Source organism: Colobus angolensis, unplaced genomic scaffold, assembly GCF_000951035.1.
Source record: "Colobus angolensis palliatus isolate OR3802 unplaced genomic scaffold, Cang.pa_1.0 Scaffold16, whole genome shotgun sequence".
NCBI lineage: Eukaryota > Metazoa > Chordata > Mammalia > Primates > Cercopithecidae > Colobus > Colobus angolensis.
The window spans coordinates 8,365,508-8,381,746 of NW_012114710.1; positions in this window are offsets into that span (position 1 = coordinate 8,365,508).

Below are 16,239 nucleotides of genomic sequence, written 5' to 3' on the forward strand. Positions count from 1 at the left end.
TGAAGTTGTTTTAGTAACTCTACAAAGGTCACTCCAGATTGCCCAGTGTCTTCCTGAAAGTAATCAGTGTTCCCTCTCTGAGGTAATGTTCTCAACAAAGCTTGACTCCTGGACTTATCTGACATATTTAACTTCCTTCCAGCCAAGGATTGACACTTTGAATTCCTGAACTCTTGGTAGTATATCAACTCTTGAACACATTCCATATTAATCAGTTATAATTAAAATATCATCATACATTTAACCACTGTATTAACATTTTTAGTGTTCTTATTGTCCTCTGACATTTTCTTTTTTAATGCACGCTAAATGTTATAGAGTTGTCTATCTAACATATAAATCTACTTATGTAACTTTTCCAATTAAAAATCTTTGATAGTTAATAATTTTATACAGTAAAGGGCATAAATTAATTATCGTGGTATTGAAGATACTTCAAAAGCTAACCTTAATTCACATTTCCAGCTTCTGTTCCACTGCTCTCTACTTTACCACATATCCTAGAGTATCAATGACTCAAAGTTCATGAAAAGATATTTGCAAAGCCTATGGCATTCCCATACATTTTAACAGCTGGTTTGTTTGAGATATTTCACATGCCATAAAATGCATGTTATTAAAATATGCAATTAGTGGGTTACCATAGTCACAAACTGGTATAGCCATCACCACTATCTGATTCAAAGAAAATTTATTACCTCATAAAGAAACCCCATGTACAGATCACATTCCCCTTTGCCTCTAGGCCCTGGAAACAACTAATCTACTTTCTGTCTTTATGGATTTGTCTGTCCTAGACATTTCATATAAATTGATTTATACATTATGTGATCTTTTATTTCTGTCTTCTTTCACTTAGCGTATGTTTTCAAAGTTTATCTATGTTGTAGCACATATCAGTATATCATTATTTTTTATGGATGAATATTTTATTGTATAGGTAAGTCATATTTTGTTTAACAATACATCAATTGATGGACATTTGAGTTGTTTGCTTTTTGCTTATTATGAATAATGTTGCTATGAATATTTGTGGACATGTTTGTTGGGATATGTTTTCAATTCTCTTGTGTAGAAAGTAGAAATAAAATTCCTAGATCATATGGTCAAACTTTTTTTTTTTTAATTTTTGAAGATACTGCCAAACTATTTTCTAAAATGCCTGCCTCATTTTACATTTCTACCAATAATGTAAAATGCTTTCCATTTCTCCACATCCTTGTCAACTCTTGTTAGTGTCTATACATTTAATTATGAACACCTTAGTGGATATGAAGTAGCAACTTATTGTAATATTGACTTACATTTCCCTGATGCTAATGATATTGCCTATCTTTCTATGTTCTTATTAGCTATTTGTATATCTTTAAAGATATGTCATTTGCCCATATTTTATTAATTGTCTTTTTATTGTTAAGTTATAAGAGTGTTTTTATATAATAGTCGCTTATCAGATACTTGACAGCAAATATTGTCTCTCATTTTTAGGTTATATTTTCACTTTATTCATAGTTTATTTTGATATACAAACATTTTTAATTTTGATGAAGTTTAGTATATTTCTGTTTTTATTGGCTGCCTGTGTTTTAATTGCCATATCTAAAAACTGTTGCCAAATTCAAGGTCACAAAGACTTAAATCTATATTTTCTTCTAACAATTTTATAGTTTTAGCTGTTATAGTTAGATTTTTGCTCTATTTTGAGTTAGTCTTTGTACATATTATGAGATAGAGGTCCTTCTTCATTCTTTTGTATATAGTATGAGATAGAGGTCCTACTTCATTCTTTTGTATAGAGTATGAGATAGAGGTCCTACTTCATTCTTTTGTATAGAGTATGAGATAGAGGTCCTACTTCATTCTTTTTATATAGTATGAGTCCTACTTCATTCTTTTGTATATAGTATGAGATAGAGGTCCTACTTCACTCTTTTGTATAGAGTATGAGATAGAGGTCCTACTTCATTCTTTTGCATATAGTTATCCAGCAGTCCCAACATCATTTGTAGAAATATTATTTTTTTTCCTTCATTAGATTGTGTTGGCATCCTCATAGAAAAACATTTAATCATTGTCTTAGTCTGTTTGTACTACTATAAACAGTATTTATAAATAACAGAGATTAATTAGTTAATTAATATTCTCACAATCCTGAAGTCTAGGAAGTCCAGTGTCAAGGTACTGGCAGGTTTGGTTTTCTGGTAAAGGCTGCTCTCTGCTTCCAACATGGCGTCTTGTTGCTGCATCCCCAGACAGAAGTAACCCTGTGTCTTAACATGGCAGAAGATGGAAGGGCAAGTGAGCTGACTGTTGTGTGAAACCTCTTCTATAAGGACCTTAATCCCATTCACAAAGAGCAGATTCCCCAAGACCAAATTACCTCTTACAGGTCCCACCTCTTGCTATCATCACATTGACCATTAAGTTTTAACGCTTTAATTTGGGAAGGGACACATTCAAACAACAGTAATCATAAATGTGTTTGTTTGTAAACTTTTAATTCTAACCCATTAGTCTATATGTTTGTCTTTATTCCATTACCACAATGTCTTGATCACTATAGATTTATATAAGTTTTGGAATCAGGCTATGTGGATCCTCCAACTTTGTTATTTTCTCAACATTCAGCCATTTTGTGTCCCTTTAATTTTTATATAAATTTTAGAATCAGCTTATTACTCTTGCAAAAACAAGCAGCCACAATTTTGATAGTGATTTTCCTAAATGTTAAGCCCAGTTTGAGGAGTATTAGAACTTCAAAATTAAGTTTCATACTCCATAAACACAAAATGTCTTTCCATTTGTATGAATCTTCTTTAATTTATTTCTTCTTTAATTTATAATTAAGAATGTTTTGTAGTATTCATTGTATAATTCTTGCACTTACATGTTAAATTTATGTCTGTGCATTATATTCTTTATACATCGAATTGTTTTATTTACTTCATTTTGTTTGTTTATTGTAAGTGAATAGAAATACAATTATTTTTTGTATATTGATACTGTATCTGCAAACAAACCTACAAAACTCATGTTTTAGTTCTAGTAATTTTTCAGGGAATTCCTTGGGATTTTCTGTATTCAAGTTCATGGTATCTGTAAACAGAGATCATTTTTTGTTTTTTTTCTTCCCTAATTGTCTCTACTACAATGTGAATAGAAGTGTCAAGAGTGGATATCCTTGTCTTGTTTATGATCTTAGAGAGAGAGCATCTAATGTTTCACTATTAAGTATAATGTTATCTTTGATGTTTTTCACAGATGCCCTATGTCAAATTGAGGAAGTGTATTTCTGCTCCTTAATTTTGTGAATGTTTTTGTCATTAAGAGTGTTGGTTTTCTTAAATATTTTCTGTGTGTCTCTAGGGATAATCATGCAGAATTTTCTTTTGTTGTAATTAATATGGTATGTTACATTAAACCAGTTTTCTATTCTGAACCAGCCTTGCATTATCTGTGATAAGTCCCACTTGGTCACGGTATAAAATCCTTTTTATATGCTGCTGGATCAAGTTTACTAGTGTTTTGTTGAATGCTTTTGTGTCTATATTTGGAAAGTATATTGGTCTGTAGCTTTCTGTGATGTTTTAGTCTAACTTGGTATCAGGGTAATATAGGCTTATGTGAGTTGGGAACTCTTTCCTTTCTTGTATTTTTTGGAAGAGTTTTGTGAAGGGTTGTTTCATTAAATGTTTGGTCAAAATAACCAACAAAGCCACCTTGGCCTAAGCTTTTATTTGTGGCCTAAGTTTTTGATTACTGGTCCAATCTCTTCATTTGCAACAGGGCTGTCTCATTTTCTGTTTATTCTTGTGACAATTTCTTATGTCTTTCAGGAGTTGATTCATTGCATCTAGGCTATTTAAATTGTTGGCATGCAATTGCTCATCATATTCTCCTTTTTTAGGTCCATCTAGCTAAAAGTTTGTCAGTTTTGTTGATCTTTTCAAAGAACAAGGTTTTGGTTTAGTTGATTTTTATGTTGTTTTCCATAATTTGTTTAATTTATGTTTAATCAAATCTTGACCAGTTTTGCCAATACTTCACATTGTTTTTATTGAGGTACAGATTTTTAGAGGGCTTTACTTTGTCATTTACACTATCCCACAGTTCCATACTTTTCAGATGATAAAATTATATTCACCCATCCTGGCCACATTTAGTTATCAACTGTCCAGATATGAAGGTTTTCTCTCTGACATCTGTCTTCCATTTATCAGTTTCAGCTGATTATAGTATAGGGTAGACACTGCTAAGATTACTAAGATTTTCTATGTGTATTCCCTCCCAGAAAGGTCAACTTATTAAAAAACTACCTTCCCAGATCAAGGAGAACTAATCTTTAGTCCAAAACGATTATCTGATAAATCAATTCTAAACCTAACTAGAAAATTCTTTCCTTTGTCTATGATGATTTAGAAAAAGCAATTTTTGGAGTTGGATAGAACTGCTTTTTTATCTGAGATCTTCTATGTATGATATGTGTAAAATTGTTGCGTATACATGGGAACTAATAAATTGATTATCAAATGAATGAGTGAATATAAACATACAAATATAAACATATTTAGTAAAGCACTATAATCTTTAAACACTTTACCATGCATTTTCTCATTTGTTCATCATTTCTATGCAGCTGCACATTTATATTATATTATTTGAGTAAGAGTAACTAAGATTTTCTGTGCCTTTATCCACAGAGGGAGTTTTCAAATGCATTATCTCGTGTTCCCTGTATAAAATACTGCAAGGTCATTAAAATTATCAACCCATCTAGACAAGTTCTAATGTTTTAACTTAAATCTATGCCTGGGATCCAGGTTCTGAATGCAATTCCAAACATTTATTCACTAATCTGACTTGATTAATTTATTGAACATTTGATACATTTTTTTGATTAATGAAAACATCAACAAGTCATGTTTGAATTTGTGCTTATTTAACCCACTTAGAGATTTTGAAAATAAATGTAAAGCTTAAATATGTCTGAAATACTTGCGATGATGGTATATTTCTTTTTCAGGTTTCTGGAAAATAAATGTGAATTAATGCTTGCAGAGTGTTTGCTTTGCCCTATTCTCAATATATGGATTTGGAGAAAAATTCAATTGTGACATCTTTTTGCTTCAATATGCATCAGTAAATCTCCTGATAGCAAAACATTTTCTGTGTGCTGGATTATAATGATGTACGCATCATTAAAGACTAATACAGGGAATCAATTAACTTAGACCCCAAACCAGCACAAGGAATTGGCAGTCCTAGTGGAAAGAACCACTGTGCTTAAATGTATCTCTAATACCACTTCCTAGCTGAAAAATTATAGTATTTTCCTCTGCAGTGGATCTTCTTGATACAAGGGCTACTGTGTTCTGCATATGATTTGAGTTGCTCTCAAAAATATGTTTGCTGTCTTAATAAGTTCTCAAGAGACAGCAAAGAAAGTAGGGCTTCTCATTTTCAGAGCTCACAGTGATTCAAAACATTCATTATAAGGCTACCTCATATGAATTCATGTTTCGTATAAAGCTGCTTTGGTCTGAAATTGCACACAATATTCAAAGCCTATGCCCAAAGTCTTACACCATAAAGAAAAATAAATAAATCGAGAATGTGCATAGCAAGTGAACCTTGATGTAGGGCCCCTGGTTTAACAGAGGTCATTTACATAATATTTGGAGATAACTTTTCAAAAGGTTGTGACATAGACTTTCTTATTTGCGTAAAATTGGATGCAACATTCAATTGGTTAGTTGTAGTAAATGTTCAAAGTGGTAATCCTCAAAAAACATGGCTCAAACTACAATTTTAAATAGACTATATGGAATGATGTTGAAATATAAATGCATTATATTATTTTACCTACAAGCTGATAATGAGACAAAGAGGATAAACAAGTAATATTAGGTGATCCTTAATGGAAAAAATCAAAATGACCTATAGTTGTTTTGCTGAGGGCATAATGACTTTTATATCACCACCAAATAAATTTTGTCCCTATAGCTCAGTCTCGGATAGCTCCTATATGTGTATACTAGTAGACTTCTAGTTTACACATTATGTAGACAGAAAAGAGGATTTACTTGAAGAGTCTTAATTAGGGAGTGTTTTAACTGGTTCCACTGGATGTCACCTAAGATCTTACTTTTGCAAAAACATAGACATGCATATATATACATATGTGTGTATATATATGCATATATATGCATGTGTGGGCACCCTCCATTTACATATATATGTATACACACACACACGTGTATATACACATAAAATGTATACATACATAAATGTGTGTATGCACGTGTGTGTGTATACATATATATGTAAATGGAGGGTGCCCACACATGCGTATGTGTGTGTATGTCATTTTTATTTATTTCATTCAATTGGATTAAAAATAATTCTATGCTGTTTTGGTTGTTTTGCCACTATGATTAGATAAATAAGTTAAAGATATTGTTAATGATTTAATTTTTCATCCTCTGAATCCTTTTAATTCATTTTTACTTCAATTCTCTGCCACCTCATTTATTTTTTATTTAAAAATTGAATATATTATTATGTAGCATAGCAGACATTTAATTTTTTATCTCTCTAGAATCTACTTACTTTTGCTTAATAAGACTGTATTAGATCCTTACTTTCTTGCTTCTAGGGGATGTCAGCTTTCAAGCTATGATACACTGTGTGTGTATATATATAGTGTATATATACACTGTATATGCATACATACATATATACATACACACATAAGTGTATATACATATATACCCTGTATATGCGTATATATACACTATATATGCATACATATATACATATATAGTGTATATACACTATATATACATATATAACTAATACATGATATACTACATATACATACATATATATTATATATATATGACTAATTTACCAGATGAGACCAAAGGGTTCCAGCTTTGACTGGGACGCAGAGTAAGAGGAAATTCTGCAGTATCCTTGGATTCAATGAAATTGTGTTCCTCTACTCATATGATCCAAGATATACAGTGCTGCCCTAAATGGCCCTATGAGATCAAAGGTCTAACCTGAACTTGTGTTAAGCACTAATACAATAATCATAGTAGAAGATTCAAATTTGTGTTATCTTTGCCAATTGAGGCATCTGCTTTATGAGAAGTAGATCTTGGCTTTTTGCCATGCCCTGGCAGATACTGAACATCCAACCATGGCACACTGAATGATCACACAGCCTGAACTGCCAATTGTGAACTGGATATTGTCTAATTTACTACTTCCCAATCCAGATACATCCTGTACCAATAGATCATCGAAAAGCAGTAAAATATATGGAATTGGGCAGGAGCAACATCTGTTGAACAAACAAATCTCATGCACAGATCACTTTATCTTCTTGTGAGACTAACTCATGTTACAAAACTCATCATCCCTCACACCACATCTGTGGCCTCATGTGACTTCTCCATGATGAGTTAACTGAGAAAAATAACATTCAAGCCTGGCTTTTGGATGAAACTTTATGAAACAAAAGGACCCATCAGAATCAGTCTGCTGCCACATTGCCTCCCATTCTTAGAGAAGCCCTCCTATGCTTGCGAAACTTCAAATGCCATCTCTTGATTTCCATTCTCCTAGAGGAAAGATTGAATATAAAAAAATACAAACTATTTTAAAAACCAGGGATTGATTTTTCTGTCCCACTTTTATTATAAAAAGTACAATAGGCCCACAATGAAATTGTAACTTTTCTTACTGTCATTTCCTTTTCATGCTTGTTATGCTTCTGCCAGCACTATCATTTTTTAAATAACCAAATACTTCAAACACAACATATTGCTTCTGACCAAGAGCTAACTTGACAGTTAAAAGAAAAGGACAATAAACCAATGCCCAAGGGATTAACTGGCAATCCCTTTGGGCACATTATTCAGAAGTAACTGGCTTTAATGCATGTTAGTATACCTTATTATAATTCAGTTATAATAATACCGACTTGGAGAGAATGTCTGTGGGGTGGGTTGGAATGCTATCTTGCAGGATCCAGTGTGTGTGTATGTGTATACATTGCTGTGTGTGTGTTTGCATGTGTGTATATGTGTGCACACACCCATGTAAATCAGCTTCTCCCATAGCTGCTTCACCCATTTCATTTTCAGAATCAATGAAAAAGTGGATATGAAAACATCATTTTGTATTTTTTTCTTAATGACCTAATCAGAAAACGTTTGCTTCTCAGCTCTACTGGTTCCAATGTATAAAATTCCTACAAGGAAATGCTTCCACTGGGGAATATGAAAATACTTCAATTTAGTTGAACTCTAGGCTAGACCTCCCACCTGGCCATTTTGAGTTTTCATTTCCTAGTAAAAATGAGCAATCAGAGTGTTAATAAACAAAAATCATAGCGAAAAATCAAATGGAGGATAATCCCATTTAAAATAGCATAAATCCTAAAATTATTTATAAATAATAGGACTTAGAGATTAAAAATTATAGCATTTTACTAAAAAACATAAAACTTTAATAAGTGAAAAGAAGCAATATTGTAGGGAATGACACCATGTCAAAGCTATAAATATGTTTTATACACTCATGTGTTTCTTTGTATTTTCTCCCAGTTGTAAATTTTCTTTCAATTTCTACAAAATTCCAAGTTTTGGGATTTTAAATTCTTTATGAAGGGATGGGTTTCCAAAAATAGATAGGAATTTATGAATTTGAAGACTAGTGAAACTCAACATAACTGCTAATACTTTATATTCTAAAGCCACCTTGATCAAAGCATGTATTAACTTTGAATAAATAGAACAGTTGAGTTCAAAATAGATCTGTGTGTTTATGGAAATCTGGTACATGAATGAGTTATTCCAGAAGAAACAGAAAAGTTGAATAGAAAAATTAATGCAGAGACGACTGGAAAGGTATCTTGGAATATTGGCTGCCCTTCTTCTTTCCGTGAGTTTCTGTTTCTCCTGAAATTCCTATTGTTTACAAATTCCTTCTCAATTTTTAATTTACATGTCTCCAAATCTCTTAAATTTTCTCTCATGATTTTTTTACCTTACAGTTTTATTGTTTATTCTTTTTAAAATGTAATTCAGTTGCACAGAATTAGAATGCACATAATGCTGTTTTTACAGTTTTCACTACGCAATTATAATCTATCCATGAAAGAATGAAATGCTTTATTTATTTATGTATTCTTTAATTTATCAAGAAATAAATTCCTTAATTTATTAAGGGATAAATTGCAAATATACCACTTACATCTTCCTGCATATTTGTATTCAAATCATTAGAATGAATTTTGCTTTACTATACATACATACACATACATATATTTTATGTGTGTATCTATATATACCTGCTTAAACACTATACCGTTATTTTACTTGACGTTAAATTTGATAGTATCATATTCCATATTACTAAGATTTATCCATGATGTTGTATTTGGTCCTTTAGAACAATTAAAAATGTTTTAAAAATTTATTTTACCTTTATTTATTTTGTTTCTAGGTTCTTCATTTCTTTGTTTCAATCCAGGTTTCTTTATGGTGTCATATTACTTCTGCCTGAAAAAAATATTTATTGTTTCTTATAGTTTATTTTGCTATTAATTCTTCTTTAGTTTATATTAAAAGTCATTATTTTTCCTTAATTGTTTAAATTAATAAACTCTATTTTTAGAGCAATTTTAGGTTCATAGTGATGGAGCAGGAAGTACAGAGAGTTCCCGTTATCAACATTCCGCACCAGAGTAGTACATTTGTTATGATCAATGAAACTACATTATCACTCAAAGACCATTGTGTATATTAGGGTTCATTCTTGGTGGTGTATATTTTATGAGGCTTACAAATGTATAATGACATATATGTACCATTATGGTATTATACAGAACAGTTTCACCACCCTCAACTCCACTGTGCTCTGCCTATCCATTTTTCCTTTCTCCTAAATATTGGAAATCACTGATTTTTTTTTTTGCTATTTATAATTTTAACTCTTCCTGAATGTCATATAGGTTGAATTATATAGTATGTAGCTGTTTCAGATTAACTTTCACTTGGTCATATGCACTCAAGTTCCTTCCATGTATTTTAATGTCTTATAATGCCCATGTAATATCATGCTTATACTTTTAGCATGAAATAATATTCCATTGTCTGGATGCACTACAGTTTATTTATCCATTTACCTACTGAAAGACATGTTGATTGTTTCCAAGTTTGGCAATTAAAGCTGCTATAAACATCCATGCACAAACTTTTGTTTGGACATAAATTTTCAACTTCTTTGGGTAAAGTATTATTGCTGGATCACATGGTAAAAGCATATTTAATAAGAAATTGTCAAACTGTCTTGTAAAGTAGCTGTACCATTTTGCATCCATCTGCATTGAATGAGAGTTCCTGATACTCTACATTCTCATAAGCATTTGGTGTTTGTCAGTGTTTTGATTTTTGCTATTATTTTTAATGGCAAAAACCACAATTACTTTTGCACCAACTAGTAATAAATATGTAATGGTATTTCATTGTTCTAATTTGCAATGATATATGATGTTGAACATCACTTAATATGTTAACATGGTCTTTTCTGGTGAGTCCCCAATTATTACGGAAATAGAGTCCATCTCTTTCACTCTGATAATACTTGCTTTATACCTCTGGGTGCTCTGGTTTTCGGTGCATATATTATTACAATTGTCATATCCCCTTGCTCCATCGATTCCTTTTTCACTATGTAATGACCTTTTTGTTTCTTTTTATGGTTTTGTCTTAAAGCCTATTTTGTGTGATGTAAGTATAGCTAGTTTTTCACATTTTTGGCTTCTGCTTGCACAGAATATATTCTTCCGTCCCTCACTTTTAGTCTATATGAGTTTACAGGTGAAATGAGTTTCTTGTAGGCAAATTTTAGACAGGTCTTTATTTATTACTCAGCAGATCAGTTTTCTGAATTTAAACCATTTACATTCAAGCTTGGTATTGGTCAGTGAAGACTTATTCCTATCCTTCTGTTTCTTGTTTTCTGGTTGTTTTGTATATGCTTTTTCTATTTTTTCCTTCCTTATTCCTTATGTGATGGCTTTCTGTAGTGATAATATTTGATTCCTTTATCTTTCTCATTTGTGTATCTTTTCTTCCAGTGAGTTCTTTATTTTTATGGCTCAGACTGTGTGGTTGTTTATGGACACTATGGTGAGACTTTGTGGGAGATGAGGACGGGGGCACTGAGTAGGCTGGTCCTCAGTCATCTAAGTGGCATGTGCAGACACTGGCAGGGGCAGTGGTGTGTGCCTCAGGTGGGCCAGTCTTTGGGCCCTATGCAGGGTGTGTGGGCACTGGTGATGACAACAGTAGGCTGGGTGGGGCAGTTTCTGAATCTCTGGGTGGCATGAACAGGCACCAGTAGGCTGGAAAGTCTGCTTCCACGGTTTCTACGTGGGGTGAATGGACACCAGCAGTGACTATGTCAGGGTAAGCAGGCCAGTCCCTGGGCCCTGAGTGGGTTGCAAGAGCTAGCTAACCTCTGGCCCTTGGCCTTGCTGCTGGAAGGGAGTGGGGTCACTGTCTGCGGAAGTGGCCCTGGGAAGACTGCTTTCTGGCTCTAAGGAGTGTATTCTTCAGTTCTCTAAGTCCTGAGGGCAGACTTTCTGATGTGCTAGACTGCCTGTTCTCCAGGGTGTAGAGTGTTGTGCAAGCAACTTGGGTTCCAGAGATGTGACTGCCCCTGGCTCCAGTCAGCACAATAATGCTACAGCCCTCTGGGTGGATGTAAGGGGATGTTAGCAGGGCCCCAGACATGTGGAGATACAGCGGATATTGGGCCCTAGGGCAAGATGTAGTCCAGTGTTGTCTCTGCTCTCAAAATGGTGTCATGCTTGAGCAGCTTGGGTACAGCATGAATTGCCTCTCTAGAACAATGCAGCCTGAGTCCCTCATCACATTCAGCTGCCCAATCTTCGACCTTCCTGCCACCAGACTCATGAGCCAAATAAGCCTCTTTTCTTTATAAACTATCTAATCTCAGGTCAGGTATTCTGTTATTAGCAACATTAAACAAACTAAAACATTGTGGTAAGCTAGGATGCTGTCCCAGCATTTTAGATAGAGGAATCAACAATTTGTTTTCTTCAATATTAACTTTACCATAAACAAGCATGTCTTATATTTGAATGTGGACAGAAACTGAATATATTTTCAGTAGAAGAAATATTATGTTTTTCAGTCAAACAGATTCTAAAATTTAGTCTTTGGGAGACAGGTTTTTACTTATAAAATTTAAATTGTTTTTAAACATTAAATCTACCTAAACATCTCCAAATAAAGTGAATACAACTTTATTTGCTAAAATAAACTCAAACCCTATAGGACTTGGGCTACATTTTTAAACTTCTGCATCCAAAAGAAAATGTCAAGCTAAGTTATGACTCAAAACTCTATGCCCCAAATTAGGCCTCTAATCAAATGTCTTGTTTATAATATTCTTGTATCTAATTTATCTCTCAGTAAACAATCAAAATTAGAAATGTCAGCCTTACTAGAAAGCATCTTTTCTGAACAAAGGTTTATCGATGTTACAACTCATAGTGCTGAGCATTTTAAATGAAGTTATCGATGTAATGCTGAATATTATTCTGAGATTTTGAAAGTTCAGAAGTATACTATTAAATAATGTTTTTGATTCAGTTTCATTTATTATCTCCTAGAGAGCATTCGATATATTCTCCAAGTTCATCTTTATTCATTACCTTAGAGATAGTCATATTTATGGACTATATTTTTAACAAATACATTTATTAAAAATTAGGATTCCTCTGTATTTGGAAATTATAATCAATATATAAGTAAGACAATGAAGGGAGTTATTTAAAGATGAACACATTTCTATTGGATTTATTTCTGCATGTGTTTGCTAAGTAACTAGACAGAGTTGATATTAAGGAGATTTATTCAAATATACTTTATGAGATATTGGTTTAAACTTGGGTCTCAGACATAAAAAGTGCTGAAATTTGAAGAATAAAACTGTTGTTTACATTTCAATGCTTAGAAGAATTATCTGGGTAAAGCAAGTTGACTGTCTCCCAGGAAGCCTCACAAGATGGAATTATACTGGTAAATTTGCCATTGTTTGATATTTTTCCATTAGTCTTACTGTCTCATAAACTTTAATGTGTCCCATATTAAAAGTTTTCTAATAAGTCATACTAAACTAATTTATGATACAAGAATACACTTTTGTTTTAGTTTACTCTAAGAAAAAGAACTGGTGTTTAGCCATCTAGCTAGCACTTTAAGCAAGATATTCAAAGATTACTGTATCTTCAGAAAAAAAGAGCTTTTAAAATATAATGATAAAGAAACTTGCTCATATTACTGGGCAATACTAGTGCTATGAGCAGTGTTATCTCTCTCCAGAGAAATAGCATACGGGAAACCTATTATCAGAATGTTGTTCATTGTTAATGGAATCAGATCAAAGTGGGACCTGATGACTCTTGTTTTAGTTACATGGTAAAGAAAAGGAATTCCTTCAACTCTGCTAAAATATATCTTTCAGATATAATCTTTCTTGATTTTTCTATAAAATTTAAGAGTGTTGACTATAACTTTCTTCTTGAGAGCTCTTTTTACTTACTTGATTCCATGTTTGCTTAGATTTCTCCCTTCTCATTGAATACCCATCCATTTCTTTTGTGGATTCTTTCCCTGCTCTTTTTTTGGAGACTTTGTATTCCTTGTGGTTATTTCTCACTCTGTGACTCTATAACAATCAGTGATTACATTCACCATGGCTTTCATTGTTATCTATATAATGGTAACTCCCAGCTTTCTCTCTTGGGTTTGAGGTACCTGTATCTATATCCAATGAAATACTAGGCATTCTCTTGGTTGTCTTACAAATATACCAACCTCCTTTGTTTACAGTCTTAGTTATGATACTAATATTCTCTCTTTTTATTCTTTTTTATTTTTTGAGTTTCTGAGTTTGAACCTTAAGAGTCAATCTTGATGCTGATATTGGATTACTTTAACAAAATCTCTCTCTGAGAGATCTCCCCTGACAATCTCAGATACCTATTTCTGTTATTGGACAACTATTGCCTCTAGAATTTCCTTTTATAGCATGTCATGCATCTCCAGAGAGAAGTTAAGTGCTTATAGAGTACGAACTATGTCTCAGTTCATGCCATGTAATACATATTTAAAGTAGTTGCTGAATAAATGTCCATATAAATACATTTTTTGTTTTATTTTTTAGTTTTACTGATGCTTAATTCCCCTTAGATTTTTCTGAATATGAGATTTTCTAGTATTTCTTTCCTATGCTTCCAGGAGGAACCACTCTTATTAGACTTGACATATTCTTTCTCTATCAGTGTCAGCACATTCACTAAGATTATAATGTGATCTAGTCTAGTAGAAACAGATTTAATTTGTACTTTTCAGAGCTCTGCACATTCCTCTTCTTAATCCTCCTTTGTTGATTCTAATTTCTTTCTCATGCAGCAATCTTATCTTACTGAAAAATTTATTGTAGAAGTGGGAACCAACCTACCTAGGATAATATCACAAAATACCTACCTAGGATAATATCACAAAGGTGATATATTGCTTTGTGATTTAGCTTTCGATTGTAATTTGCTTTTCTAGTTTATACAACTCTTCATGTAAGAGACTAATGACATTGTAGAAATCTTACAGTGCAATCACCTATTTTCACACTATCTAAGGGGATGCAAAAGATTGCAAAACTGAATAATATATAGAGCAAAGATTAAAACCCAGAACTCCTAGAAAAAACAGTCAGGGTTTCATTTATGAGATACTGCTTCTCCCTCAATAAGTTACAATTCTAGTACAATAACATTTATTTAACACTTATGAGCTTGCTAAGGATGGCAGTGTACATTATTTTCTTTAATTCCTACAAATTTTATATGAAATATGTCTCCTATAAGATGACAAAAGTAACCAAATTGGAAAAGTTATTGTATTCTACATTGTTTTTATTTCTGTCTCTTATAGTCCATTTCAAATTATTATTTTATCAAGGCTAAGGCAATTGTGTAAACATTTAGTCCTTTATTCTCATCCGAAAATAATTTTGTTGATAAGTTTAAAAAGAACTCTTTCCAGGAAGTGGAAAGTCTTGAAGCAGAAGCAATAACTATCTTTCAAGTGGGCATGCCACCCTATGAAATGTTTGTGAAAGTATGAGGCAAGAATGCACCTTATACATACTGTAGAAGCAAGATAAGCCACAACATGAGGAAGGTTGAAAGTCGCTTTTTGTATTTACACCCAATCCTGATCTATGTTTGACTATCTACAGTTGTGTGTCTCTAATTTTACGGGGGAATATAGAGTTATGTCAGGCAATCTGTTTAGAAGAATAAGTTAAAGACAACTAGTAATACTGTATCCACACAATGATTACAGTTGTATTTAGATTGTAATTTTGTTTCGGGTGATTTTGAGGAAGAGAAAAATTGAGATCCCAAATCTCCCCAATTTCCTTTGTATAGTCAGTGATTAATTTATTCAATGGCATGACACACAACTCTGACTTTTAACTGCAGGAAAAATCTCAACACAATAACTTAGTCTTGTTCACCTTTCATCTATTGACTACATACTTGGAGATTATTTCTCTACAAACAAATCTGACCATGTAACTTCCATAATGGAAGCCCAAAATTCACAGTATGGCATTAAAGTGTCCTCACTATAGGAGTCTAACATATGCTGTCCATGGCTTACTTCTACTCTCTACTCATACTTTTGACATTTCAATTATTCATTTATTTCAATAAATTTTTAATCATCTTTGTTTCTATGTATGCTATTCAACTTCTTAGTCTTACTCAATCATTATCTACCTGAGAGTTTTTCCCATGACTTTTCACCTCAAGAAGAATAAAATATTCCACATTAGATGTGATCTATGATGGATAATACATCTTCTCTCCTAGCACTTTTGCCCTTACATATTTGTCTGTTTCTCCTAGATATAGAGCTTTTTAAAGATGTAGAATGGAACTTAATTCATATTTTTCTTTTCTATTCCCCTTTACTAATCTTCTAGCCTAGAATCTAACACAAGGTAGGGGTCAATAAATATTTAGGATAAATTTAATTCAAATATAAAAGGATATAGCTGATAATGGCAAAAATAACCTTGAAGAAAGAAAGAAGGAAGGAAGGAAGGAAGGAAGGAAGGAAGGAA